The 14,497-nt window shown below is 47.5% G+C and overlaps 1 protein-coding gene across 1 annotated transcript in view; it reads right to left on the bottom strand.

The window, feature by feature from the left end:
* The window catches only part of RAB30 (RAB30, member RAS oncogene family), a 352,385-nt gene extending 340,914 nt beyond the window's left edge, over positions 1-11,471 (bottom strand). The window contains exon 1 of the mRNA XM_069639874.1: positions 10,983-11,471. The gene's annotated coding sequence lies outside the window, so the exon portion shown is untranslated. The remainder of the gene's footprint in view (positions 1-10,982) is intronic.
* Between the last annotated feature and the right edge of the window lie 3,026 nt (positions 11,472-14,497).

The following is a 14,497-nucleotide window of genomic DNA, read 5'->3' as shown; positions in this document are numbered from 1 at the left end:
AAAAAATGGGTAAATAGCCAAACAGTTTGCAATTGTTGCTGGGAGTCCAGGGGGCAGGCATTGATATTTTATTTCTATCGCGCTCGTACACAAGTGTTTCAGAGCGTGACAAGGCAAGGGAGGGGAACAGAGGAGAATAAAACAGCGATCTTACTAGGCCCAGTGACATTGAGAACGCGCAAGTGTGAGGGGAAAAGTGCATGGAAGGGGGGAGAAGTGGAAAGTGCGAAGCAGAGGAGAAACAGATAAATAACAATAAATAAATAATAAAGGCAACAAACAGTGGTAGTGCAGCCAGCAATTTGCAAGTGCTACGTTTAAGGCAGCAGACAGGGTAGGTCTGATAAGTGCAGGAAGAAAGATGGTTCTCCTCAAGTTTTAGAGTGGCAGGGCGCTGTTCCAGAGGGAGGCCCCAGCCGAAGACGGAGATCTACCCCCAGCTCGTTTCTTTGATAAACGACTGACCCTGAGGGAGTTGGAGGTAGAGGAGTGAAGAGCTTGAGAGGGGAGGTATTTGCGGAGGAATAGCTGAAGGTATTTTGGACCCAGGCCCCAGAAAGCCTTGTGGACAAGGCAGAGGGTTTTGAATGATAGATGTCCGGTAAAAAGATACCATCCCTGTCCCCTGGGCCCCACTGGTCCTAACACAATGAACATGATTATGTGTATATGCAAGGCGCTGCACATTCATACAGCAATCACTCTATCATTCACATGAGCATCCATCACCATACACTCACTCATAACGCATCCATACACATGTTTAAATAAAAACAATGAACATAAACGTACCTTCTGCATTGGCCTGTGTGTGGGTGCTGAAACGGCCTGCTCCAGCTGCTCTGTCCGTATGTGCGAGGAGGCGCAGGAGCTCCCCCTCGGACATACAGACATGCAGTGCCCCAGCCAGCATTTCCAATGAGCTATGCAATGCTGGCGAAGCAAAACGCCCCAGCACTTGCATGGCTCAGTGAGCATGTGCGGCTGGGGAACTAAACTGAACTGTCAAAGGGAAACAGCGTTTCCCTTTGACAGTTCAGCCAGCCCAGGAGCACTCCATTAGCTGGATAAAGCAGCTGAGGGAGTGCTCACTGTTTCACTGGGCTGGCTCCTTAGCTCCTCCATAATGGGTGAGGGGCCACTGGGTGGGCGCCTCTTGCCATTATGGATGAGCCGCCAGGCTCGGACAGGCCTATAGGGCAATGCCTGTACCAAAAATGTAAAATGCTAGTTTGGGCCAATCAAAATGGGCCACCATTTTGGCCAATGTGGACCATTTTGATGAGTTACTTAACTATGCAGTTAGTAATGTTGACCATTGTTGCTGAATATATCACAATTTACTTACATTTTAACACAAAGCACCCCTTTGGGTACTATTGAAACAGTGGGCTTCATAACTACTCTGGCGGTAGCTGTGCCGGTAAAACCGGCACGGCTGCCACTGGAGTTGCATCCGGGTCTGGCACCCGCGAATGGGCAATTACTAGGTCATGCCGAGTTAGGCGGACATGATAATTGCCCTTTTGAAGGTGCCGGTAGATCCCCATTCCCATTTGAGCCCCATATGGCTCAAATGGGAATGGGGAGCTCGGATGCACCGGCACCGTTAATAACGGTGCCGGTGCATCCGACGAGCTGAGGTCAGACCTGGCGGGGGCTGTCAAGCACCCACGAGCACAACTCTTACTATGGCGGAATGGTAGCAACGGTGCCGGTAGCTTACCAGCACCGTTGTTACTGGTCCGCCATAGTAGTAATGAGGCCCAGTCTGTGACTAAAGGAATGAATATCCATTTACAACTGTGGGCCACTTTTTCATTGTTGCCTGAGACAGTTTCATGCTTCAGCCCGCCCATGTGGGCCACCCCTGCCCATTTCTTCCAATCTAAAAAAAAAAAAAAAATCTTTTTTCATGCTGAGCTCTCAGGGCCCCCCTGGGATGCACCGGCGGACCCCTAGGGGGTCGCGACCCACAGTTTGAATACCACTGCCCTAACCACAAATCTAACACTTACACATTTGCGTACTCTACCCTAACCCTTTGGTTAATCTCAACTCCTATCCTACACCAACATCACCAGCCTCGACAACCTCCCTATCCCTTTAACACTTACCCCAAGCATTACTTTATTAGCCCTAGCCTTACCATAAGCCATAACTAACACTTACCCTGACACTTAATTTAGCCTAAGCAATAACCAAACCCCAACACCACCAGCCCTCCCACAACCACCTTGAGCCCTTACCCTGCCACTAATCAAAATCTTTTCTCCAACCCTAAACGCTATCCTTACCCTAAACCCTATTCTAAACCTAAACCATAAAATCACAAGCTCATTAAACCCTCCTTAACTCTAACACGTACCCTAGCTGCACTGCATTTTTGGCTGCTTCTCAGCTGCATTTTTTACTACTTTTTGCGTGTTGACTTTTTCACTGCAGAGGTATTTTCACCCTGATTTTTTCACTGGCTACAGTTTTGTTAGCAACATTTTTACTGCATGCCGCACCATCATGCTGCATGCTGCTGTGGGTTGGATACGTCATATAGGGGTGGGGTGGCGTGGCAGGACTGTGATAAAACTGTGATAAAACTGAGTTTCTGTGTCGGGGTAAGGGGACAAGCTGTTCATGGCTGGTGTGCATGGAGTTGAAGGACACGTGTGAGTGTGTGTGTGATCATAATTTGGTTGTCCAGAAATGCTAGAGTTGCAAGTGCCCATTGCCTGCTCGACACCCAGCACCACATCTGCTCGTCAATGCACGGTGACTGAGAGCAATGTTTGAACACCTTTAATCCACCAAGGTGTTCAAATTTTGCATGCAGGGGCATTAGCAAGAGGGCCCTGGGGTCGTGGGGGGGACTGTACAGGGAGCCCATTAAAGCACTGCACGCTGCTCCGAAAAATAAAGGCATGCAGAATTTGCTCAGCTTCCATTATGAATTGGGAATTTATGTCATATGCAGTTTGACAAAGCAAACAGATGCAGCCATAAGCAACAATAATTTTTTTTAAAAAAGAACACAGGCACAAACTAATGCATCATTCAAGTGGAAAACACATCAATGTATTACTGACAGAAAACAGACCATTTAAAGCTACATTCAGCAAATCTCTCAACAACTTCAATAGCTCCACTGACCACTAATATGGCCACCAATGTTACGGAGCTTTCTCCTGGATGTGTTGGTTATGGATGATGGAGCAGCTGACTGGCAGCAGGGCCACCCTCTACTATCTTCGTAAACTCTGGCAGCAAGCACAGCTTGCTCAAGCCAGACCTAAAACCAGAGACTGGGCGAGCATCACTTGAGCGTAATGGAGCATGTTGCCACACATGGCAACACTATCCTGAGCTCATGTTAAGTTAAATCACGAAAGGAATGTGGTGATCGCAGTCATGGCCAGTGCGGTCGACGTGCATGAAAAGAAGTAGTGGAACTATGTTCCCTGCGGGCCTGACCCTCTCCCCACAAACCCCATTACCACACCCCCTCCCACACACTATAAAAAACCCCCAAACAATGGCACCTGCTGTTTAAGGGAATGTTCAGCACAGTGCACTGAAGGGAAAGTTTCAACCTCTTCCTACACATTTATTTGAAAATGAAACCATTCTGGAACTGTTTCTTGTTAAAATAAAAGTATAGGAACCGTAAAACTTGATTTAAAAAAGTAGAGGAGCACCACTCCCGCCCACTTCGACCACTGGTCATGGCAGAAGGTCCTGCCATCTAAAAGGAGCTTTAACAGTGAAAGGGTGGGTCCTATAACAAGCAGAGTTGGTTGGTGTTAAACCCTCAAAAAGCATCAGTTGTCCCAAGTGACTTGCATCACGCCTCTCCAGCGGCATCTGCATGCCTGCACTCCGGACAGCCATGCTGAGCAATACTTCATTGTTTCTCCTACTGCCGTGGAAAGGTCAGCCCGCGCACCAAGAAGAAAAGCTGGCGCAACAGTTCTTTCACAACTAGAACGTTCCGGAGAATAATGGGGCCGGCAGGGGCCTGGGCTCCATTGAAATGTGCATTCAAGAGGAAGGAAGGCAGAAATGCTCCCTTTCAGCATCAAAGCGACCTGTGCGAGCATGCCTGCATTTTTTCAAGGAATCATCCCCCAGGCCTAAATGGCCAAAGAGAGCACTGTTCCAAAATCCCGTGCGAGATGTGCGTACTTTCGCTGTCTTCGATCAACAAGGGATTCTGCGGCCAGCTTCGAGTTTTTGGCAAGGCTGACCATTTTTTTTAGATCACGTTGCTGGATCAAAACAGGAAATAAAACAGAAACAATTGGCTCGTTCCAAGTAATGCAGCTCCAGTAGTTATCTGCAGCACAACTGGATTTCTTCTACACTTCCACGTATGCACATTTTGGAGGGGAAAAAAAAGATACATTATAAAAAGGTTGCCCGCTATGAATCTTTAGATCATAACACCAGCAAGATCAACCCTGCCTATCTCTTCACTAAATCCTGCGGTTTTTCCCAAAAAATAATCGCAATTTTGGAAGCAGGGGGGATGAAAGTATCTGCCCACAAATGACGATGACGCATTTTAGACAAGAGGGGGAGGGGGGGGGGGGCTCGATTGAAAGTCATATCTCCTTGCTCCAAAGCTGGCAATTTAGGTAACAGACTACATCTCCATTTCAGGGCTGTTTCTAGGGGTGCGCGAAATGGGCAACGGGGCCGGAGTGCCAATTATTTGGATGGAGTACCTCTTGATTCTGTCACTGGTAAGAGCAGTGTGTTTTACAATCATTAGCAGGCAGCAGCAATACAAGGACAGAAAAATGCCTGTCCTACCCATAACAAGCTACCCCACATGTTGAAGCTAAGCATTTTCAGATGGCTCAAACTTCACAAACTCTTGCACCTCTTTTTAAAACTAAGCCTCCATCCACAACAATACACTGCCACCTTGGGCAAAGTGTGACAATTACTCAATAGAGACACTGGCCTGCCACAACAGAGGGTTGGGGACCGAAACAATACACACAATAATTAAGATAATGTCCAGTTATCAACAGTATATCAGAAGAGCCCTGCATCATTGAATCCTGCTTGGCTTCTTCGCCAAGGGTTGCATCCTGCACCAGGAGCAGACTAGAGAAATCCTCTGACCCATGGACTTCCTGCATTGGAACAAACAGCAGGAAAATCGACAGCCAGCAAGTCCCAGGTACCGGGAAAATCAGAGTCAGGGGGGCGAGTACTCGCAAATTATTCAGCCGCCCCTCTCTCGCCCCCTATAATAAACGTTGTTTATTCCATTCCATCACTTTCTAATTGTCGGATCTGGAAGCTGGCATCTAAAGGATAGAAAAGTGATTTTACCTACCTGTAGTATTTCTTACTATCTTCTGGAACATTTCACCTCTACAAGAACTCTTCCTGCATCTGTCCCCTCTCCTAAGAAGAAGCTTTGTGACTTTTAGGCACAAGGCCCCTTACATCAAAGGGATTGGATTTATAAAGTCAGTGCATAATTCTTGTGACCTGGTTTCATTCTACTGCATCACTACTCAACTTCTTTCTACTTGCTAAGTTATTGTATGCATTCCTACAAACCTAAAGGTGACTGTATATATGTCTGATAATTGAGTGTTATGTAATATTACCACTTGCTTGTTTCATTTTTTTAGTTAGTTTTTTGGGCCTATAATAAATGAGAGTATGTTTGTGCTTAACTAAGTGAAATTATTGTGTGCTGCACTGTGTGGACTCATTGTAGATCCCTGACCACACTCACTTTCTCCTGAGTCTACGCCTTGACCACTTTCCACACTTACCTTGATTGGGTTTGGCTAACCTCTCAGAGTATCCCTGTTCTCCAGAACTAGGGTGGCCTTCTATAATCTGTTTACCAGGGCAGATTGTAGAAATCCATCTTAACACCCACCCATCGCCTAAAAACGTTTTGAAGGAAAGATTATTTTGGTCAATGGCCCTGAATGATGGAACAATTAACCTGTGGACCTTATATAGGAATGAAACCATTTATGATTAAAGAAGGGCCTAAAAATATTGCTCTTCCACACTTGACAACCTCTAGATTCGCTAACGTCCATTTGCAACAATGAAAAGCCACGATTTGCCTTTAATGAGACCCTGTCAGAAGGCTACTACCGGCCACCCACAGAGCTTCGACCTCACATCCGACACAAGCCCCCATGGAGCTTCAACTGCACATTTATACAGCATGGCAGAGACGCTACGCGATGCTGCAACCTGGCAAGATGGATAAGTTGGGACTCAGGTGGTGATCCAGCAAAGGTGAAACACTGCGACACATTGTTCAAGGGACCGCCTATCCCATCCAGACACATCAACTACCAGAATCCTAGGTGAGAAGTCTGTATGAACATAGTAGTATAGCATGCATAGGTAATTGAATTGCTATCTTTGGGCAGCAAGCACACCAACATGGTTGAAATACAGCAGATCTGTGTCTAATTTATTTATTTATTTATTCGTATTTGTTGAGCGCACAGCAGACCGAAGGCATCGTGGCGCTTGTTACAGTGTTGCTTATACTTAGTTACATACAATTCATGTCAGTGAGGTTACATTGGACGATATGATTCTTTTGTTACATATGTACATTGAGGGACAGGTAACTAGGAGGGCAAGGTTAGTCTAACAGAGAGACTTTGAGGAAGTACTGGTTTCTTTTTTCCTCATGTATGGATTGTTTTACTAAAGATATATGCTTCCGAAAATAGAGAATACATTTTACTCATGAAATATTTGAATTGGTTGTTGTTACACACCAACTGAAAAGGCGATCGAGAAACCTGAAATACCTGATGAACCTATACGTTGCAAGAAGTCTTGTGATGAGGCCCTCTGCCTGTTTCTGGGGACTACCAAGATGGTGACTCAGGGGGCTGATTGCCCCCAAGTCATTACAATTGGTGAGGAGAGGAGGGCGTATGGAAAGGATGCCATGGTCACCCCACCTCCATCACATGACAGTGGCAATCAGAGTGCCTCATTACAGGCCAGTCCTGGGGGCATAAAACTTCCACCAGCTCTGAAGTGTTCTCCAAGAAGACCCAAAGTTGCAGCATAGAAAAGGATACCTTTCTCCTTAAGGGAAAATACTTGTGTTCACTCAACTTCAGTAACGTGTGTCTCGATACAATTGCAAGAAACATCAGGGAAGTTATTTCACAGGGTCCCAACGACCTTCGGTCAAGTCCGGAGTTCCGTGGATGCCATTTTGCAACTACCTCCCTATGTGGAAAATACGACAAAAGCATTGTTCCATAGCAGAATGTTTTCATGCCAGGGATACGATTCTTCCAAATCACTGCAACCCCCGTACTCTGAGGGAAGGAATAGAGTAGGCTGATTACCTAGAAGGTTTATATCATTTAATTCACATTCTGGAAGTACAGCAGACCTCAGCTCAGCGCCGTCAGCAATAGGAAGGGTCAGAGGAGGAAAACTAACTGCATGGCAGGCCAGATATAGGCTCGGCCCAGCCCTGTAATACAGGGGCAACAATCAACCCCAGCCTCACCAAAGTACAAGCTAGAGGTGCAAACAGCAATAAGAGTATAAAGAAACACATCCACAGCTGCACCGTGTGGGTTGCAAAAGGCTTGCGTTTGGAGACGACTAAAGAGTAGCAGAGGCTGCACAAGCCGTAGAGACGGAGGAAAGTGGATAGGGGTAGAAGTGGAAAGCAGTAGGAGGTGGTGCAGGACAAGAGGGTTATACATAGGGTGGGAATATCAGAGAGACAGAGTGCACACAAGGGTGTGTCAAGAGTTGGGAAGATGAATCGGGAGGTGGTAAAATCAGAAGGATGGTGATTGTAGGAGGAGGTAACAACAATCAGGAGAATGGAGTAGAAGTCAAGTGGAAGGGGTAAGAATCAGGGTGGATGTGGTAAAACCGAAGGGAAAGGAAGGATGAGATATCATCAAAAGCTGGAAGTGGCTCAAAGGAGGCAACATCAGGAGAAGAGAATGAGACAGAGAAGGTGGAGAACAAACATCACATGCTGGAGATGGCAGAGAATGTGATACAGATGAGGTTGGAAGTGTAATGTCGAGGCGAGATGGGGATACTCCAGAGATAGAAAAAGCTAGAGGAGCAGGAGGGATGAAGGTAGTACCAGCAGGTAGAGTAACCAGGGCAGACCAGCTGGTAACAAACTGAGAGAAGGAAGACATGAGAGCATCAGGTAGCAAAGGAGTAACCAAGAGAAGGCGAGAGGGAAACCCATTGAGTAGAGCAGGAAGGTTCTGGCAAAGCAGTTCAGCCAAAGGTAGGACCATATGGTGGGTGGAGGAATGAGGTAGTTCAGGGAGTTGCTGTGAGATCAGACAGATGAGAGGAGACATATGGGAGAATCCCTGGTAAAGCTAAAAGGCAGAGATTCCTATACAGTTCTCCATGTCGGCTATGCCCACTGACCCATTTGCTTGCAAGACTCCTCCCCTGATAAGTATTGGGGTACGGACCCTGAAAAGCCTTCATCTAGAATAAACGCAGAAAGGTTTGGTTCAACCCAAAGCCTGCTACCCTGGAATGTGTGATGAAACACAGAGATTTACTCATGAGCAAATTTGCTCCGGTTTTCAGCTGCAGGAATCACGTGCAAGGTAGCAGATGCAGATATGGGCCTGATGGGCATCAGCTGTAGATCGAGACACACGTTGCTGAAGTTGAGTGAACAGAAGGGAAGTGGAAGTGTTTTCCCTTAAGGAGAAAGGTATCCTTTTCTATGCTGAAACTTTGGGTCTGCTTGGAGGACACTTCAGAGCTGGTAGAACTTTTTGGCCCCCAGGACTGGCCTGTAATCAGGCACTCTGAGTGCCCCGTCATGCGATGACGGTGGGGTGATCATGGCATCCTTTTCATACGCCCATCTCTCCTCACCGGTCGTACTGACTTGGGGTCAATCAGTCCCTGAGTCACCATCTTGGTATGCAGACCAAAGACAATAGCTACAAACCTTGCTTGCTGCCCTCCCGCATCCAGGTTAAAGTGGGCCCCATCTCCAAAGAAGATCACTACATGGAACCACTCTTCGCAGAACTCTACTTAAACCTCACAAACAACACTTTCTCAGAGGCTTCCAGACAGTTATTTAAGTAATGCAAGGGTCAATATATGCAAGGGTTATAGATAATTCCTCATTAAACGAGGGGCTACATGTTTGTAATACTCCCTCTTTTAGGTGACTTTTCCTCTGAAAACCTCACTTAACTGCGACATCTAAATACCTGGACTCATAAGAACTTGAATTACCACTGATCGTGATTCTCTCACGAGTATTGTACACAGTGCCCAAATGCAGGCATGGGCTGGTTTATAGGGCACTAGGCCCATGAGCGAACCAAAAATGCAACATGCTTCTGTGGGCCCGTTTTTTGGGTCAAAGTGGGGCACTTTTTTGGCCAATGTGGGCCAGTTTGATGAGTTACTTCACTATGCGGCTAAGAGTTTTGACCAGTGTGGCTGAATAAATATTCTTTCAAATGTACAATTTGCATCACATTTTATCAAGAACCTCCCCCTTGGGTACTATTTATTCCAACAGCGTCACAAAGGGAATTAAGTCCTGTTTGCAACTGTGGGCCACTTTTTTGTTGGTGCCTGAGACAATTTTATGCCCCAGTCCGACTCAGCCCAAACGTAGTGCAAAATACATTCACGGCACGGGTTGTGTGGTAGAACAACTGAGATACAAAGGGGTTAGGGCTAGGCCTACAAGCCAAGCCACGTGTTTTTTCTGGTATATATGGAAATGGCAGTGGGTATAATTCAAGCAATTAAATGAAAACTGTGGCTGGACACATTGAGCAGAACCTGCGATTACAAACTGTCACATTGGCAAAGTAGGTACAAAACTTGAATGGTAGCCCATTTAAGGACACGTTTCATGACACCGAAGATACATTAGCACACAGGGAAAAGCTTCGCATTCCTCTATATTTAGTCTCACCACAGAATAAAAACCACATCTGAGGTGATTCTAGCCACATTAATATCTTCACCCAGTTTAGTACTGAAACAAGGTAAACACACAGACATCCGACAGATATACCTATTTTTCATCATTAACGTATGTCTGCTGTCAAATATGTTTACAGGTCAGATATCTGAAAATAACACGGGGTTAATTGGTGGAATTGCGCTCTCAAGAGTGATGTGGACGCAAGAAGCCGTTTGAATCTCTTCAGGGGGGGATTTGTGCCAGGGACACTTGGTTCCCAGCAATTCCTTTTATATTCTCTCTCTCTCTCTCTCTCTCTCTCTCTCTCTCTCTCTCTCGTTAATGTCGCCACGCAGTCACACGGAACACGCCTGCTGCTCCTGTGCGCATCAATAAAGAGTAGCTGCTGGCGCATGAGCCAGCGTGGTGGGAGCAAGAGCAGCTTGCCAGGCAAAGTGAGAAGCACACGCGACGCCTTCTTTCCACCACGTAAAAATAACCTTAGGGCGTATTTTTGTGGACTTAGCATGATGTGCACTTCTGGACACGCAGAGAATACTTTTCCAACATCGCACCTCTAAGCATCTGGCTTGAACGTAGAAGTTCACGGCACATTCACAATTCCTGCACATTTGGCTACACGGTAGAGGACTGCGGCGCCACATGCATTGTCAACACAAAGAAGAGAGGGGGACACCCCTGGGGGTCTACCGCGTGCATAATGCGGGCATGTGCCTGCAGACGGCAGAGCATCCGAGGCATCTTTGGGAAAGCAATAACATAAGCAAACCGTTATTCCATATAAATCGCCCAGACGCGTCACCAGAAAATGACATCTAAATGGGTTAACAGTGGCAGCTTGATACGGGATTGTGCCTCAGTCGCACATGCAATCCCAAAGCCTCGTTGCGTGGACGCTGGAAAGGTGTCGGAGCCGCCACACACAAGTTGCACGCATAGTGCCAGAGCCCGCACACCCTGCAACAACAGTATAGAAACAATCACCGATCTGCACCGGGCTCACCTGCAAAAGGGTCTCCCCAGCAGAAACAGAACGGGGTCCCGAGCAGATCAGTTGTCGCACATGGGTGGGTGGTGGAGATGCCGCGACTGCTCCTGGTATATGCCTGTCGTCTCCGGGCTGCTGTGCGCTGGCTGCTGCGCCCGCCTTGCAGTTTCTGTGCCTGCTGGCTATGCTACTTCCAGTGATGCTGTTGCCTTGTGTTTCAGCTGCTGCTATGCCAGTCCTTCCCCACAGCTGCTCCTATTCTACTTGCTTCTGCTGATGTGCCCGCACTCTTCCCAATGCAGCTGTTGCCTTTTGTTTTTTGCTTTCTGGTTATTTTCCTTCTCTTCTGCACTGTTTTGTTGGTGCCTTGGCTGCACTGTTGCTCTGCCTGCTCTCCTCCCCCTATGCTGCTGCCCAGCCTGCCCTGTGTTGTTTCTGCGCTTGCCCTCCCTCTCCCCCTGTGCAATATTATTCTGTGCAGAAAGGAGAAGATGCACAATGAATGCAGAGGAGATCTCCCCGCTTTCTAACAATGACATCATTTCTCCAGACTGGGGGCGGGGGAGGGACAAAGGGCAGGACTGCCAAGGGAGAAGAGCGCGTGGAGATCTGGATAGTTTAGTTTTTACTACGCAGCGGCGCTATCCGAAGCCACGTGCGCCATAGGGCGTGCGGACTACAAGCCCCAAGGAGGACTTACGTAGGGCCTCGGCGTCTCGGCGATCCAATAGCAGAGCGTGGCAAGAGCGAAGAACTGCGCTGACTGTTGGCGGCCATGATGTGTGTCGCTTTTACCTAGCATCTGAGGTGATGGAGCCGGAGGGAAACCGCGAAAGCCACCGCGGGCATAAGCATCAGGCCATCGTGCGGGGATGGGGTCTCTTGAATCGGCGGGTGGAGTCTACCTGCGCTCGCTGGGTCAAGTAGCAGGTTGGGAGCAGTGGCGGTCGGGCCGGTGGAACTGACCGAAAGGGACAGAAGCAAATGATAGCTTTGGGTTGTGGCGGGTACCGAGGGCATGACAAACCGGCACATTTGGGATGGCTAGAGCTATACGATGGGGTTTGTTGGAAAAGTGGGGGGAGGCGAGGGGGATTAAGGGGTGGGGGAAGGCAGGGCAGCATGTTTGTTTTGACAATGCAAGGTTTTAGTATTTCTGAAACACTTTAATGTTTTAAGCACGCGTTGTTGAAACTGGTCGGCTTCCACCGCCTGCTAACAACGTAGTCTAAAAAATTGTATCGGATGCCTGTTAGTCAGAAGTGCCATCTGAGGTGAGTTATACACGCAGTTTGATTAATTGTAGTTTTTCACGTAACCCCTTTACGCATCCCCGTCCATAGAACGAAGAACCGTGGAATGTGTACACTATTTGGTGGACATTTGTATGGCGCCTATACACAGGAGTCTCCAGGCGCCACAAGACAAGATTGGGTTCATGGGAATCAAAAAAGTAGAACAAAGAAGGTATATTGGCCATGTGAAAATACTACTGTGCATGACAAGGTGGTAAGTGTAAGTGCAGGGGGTGAAGGGAGAAGTGCAAGAGTGGGGTTTTTGGAACGGTTGTGGTGAGCAAGTGCTGGGTGTGCCAAGGTAGTAAAGTGCCAGGGGAGGGGGGAGGACCATGTTGGGCTAGTCTGGGTAAGGGAGCCTGAGGGTAAATGCTGGCATGGACGCTGGGGGTGGTCTGGCCCCTGTAGGGCTCTGAAGGGACTAGTTGCAGAGGGAGAGGGAAGGAAGGGGAGAAAAGTAAAGTCTTGAGAAGTTTTTGGAACTTGTGATCCACCTCAAGTCTGAGGGGTAGTGGGAGGAGCCAACAGAGGAAAGGGATCTACCTCCCACACTCTGCTTGGAGAAGCATTTGACCTGCAGAGAGTGGGAGCCTGAAGGACTCTTGTCGGAAGGGAAATTTGGATGTAAAGAGGTCCTAGGCCCCAGACAGTCTTGTGGTTAATGCTAAGGGTCTTGAATTTTATCCTTGTCACCGGTAGCCAGTGGAGAGATGCAGTCCCTGGGCTTGAGGCCAAGGATAAGTCTCGCAGTCCTATTCTGGATTAGTTGGAGGGGGCAAAGGGAGGAAAGGGGCAGGTTGAGGAAGTGGCTGTTGTAGTAGTTTAGCCTAGAGAGAACCAGGGCTCTGGAGACATTGAGCTTCCGGGGGAATGCAGAGTGCCCCTGAAAAGGTGGAGCTGAAAGTTGGACTTCTTGGCAAGGTCTGTGATGAGTGGCGAGAGAGAGGAGTCGAAGATGATCCCACAGATTTTTGCCTCGGGTGGGTGAGGGGATTGGACCCTAGGAGTCGGGCAGAGGGGGACAAAAGGAGCAGGTGTTACAATTAGTAGGGTATCTGTCTCATGGCATTGAGGCACAGATCATTGGCAGAGCACCATACCAGAATAGCAGTCGGGCATGAGCGGATAAAGTAGAGGATTGGCCACTTGAAGGACAGATGTGTGTCTGCATAACGCTGGAAATGAGGTGAGAAAGTGGAATCGGAGGGACCAGGTAGATGTTGAAGAGCCATGGTGGTATGATGGAGTCCTGAGGGACGCCACGATAGCAAAACAGCTCCCAGAGACTTTGACAGTGTTTACTTCTACTACCACACCTGTCAGCATACAGCTCAGTGAAATCTTCGTTTAAAATGGTTCTTAAGATGGGTGCACTAGGCTCCATCCACCTAATAGGCCAAATAGCTCCCAGAGACTCAATTTTAGCTTTCTCCTAGCAAGCCTTAAGCACCGAAAGAATAGTACTATGTTGGCTTCAAGGGTAACGGCTGTCAATCTTTGGCATGTCAATAGGTTGAGAGGTAAGTATTCAACCTTTTTGTACCAAAACAGCTGGGCTCCGTTTGTCTCTTCCTGTGTGGCATGCTACACAGAGCCCCCTGTCATTTTTGTTTCTTCGAGAAAGGGTGGTTTTTTTCGCCCGTTGATGTTTGTAACTGTAAGAAAAAAAACCTTAAGGACACCCGATAACTACTTTGATCTATAAAACTGTTTACCTCCCCCCCCCCCTCTCTTGTGATAAACCATAGAAAACCCGTGGCACTTCTCGCATTTTAATCCCACCCATTACCTCATTGAGCAGATTAAACACAATGGATGCATTCAAGGTAAGCGTGATAACTGTCTCGGACGAGATGAGATTATCAGCATAACTATCATTCCTACTTGAGCAGCTCCACAGTAACCCACTTGTATCTGAAGCCAACTGATTAGTATGGAACTCTGGCGAATGCATCTGTTTACTCTGAATGTATAGACCCAGCAATGGAGGGGAGGCTATGCTATGGTTGCGCTCCCTTAACCGCATAGATGAGTAATGAAGAAAGTAGGAGGAACCAGATGCTCTAATGCACAGGCGAACATTCAAATGCTTATTCGTAGTTCAGCTATAGAAACAAACTTTCAACCTTCTTTATACCTATATTATTTTTGTCATGCTACAGATGCCCTTTAAAAATTTGCTGGATACCAGTGGAGTAATTTTGCTGAAGATGTAGGGGGGGGAATGACGTCTAA

The sequence above is a fragment of the Ambystoma mexicanum genome, chromosome 7q (genome assembly GCF_040938575.1).
Source record: "Ambystoma mexicanum isolate Mex_15411 chromosome 7q, UKY_AmexF1_1, whole genome shotgun sequence".
NCBI classification, from domain to species: domain Eukaryota; kingdom Metazoa; phylum Chordata; class Amphibia; order Caudata; family Ambystomatidae; genus Ambystoma; species Ambystoma mexicanum.
The sequence above is the reverse complement of the archived record's forward strand: the minus strand, read 5'-3'. Positions and strand labels throughout refer to the sequence as shown.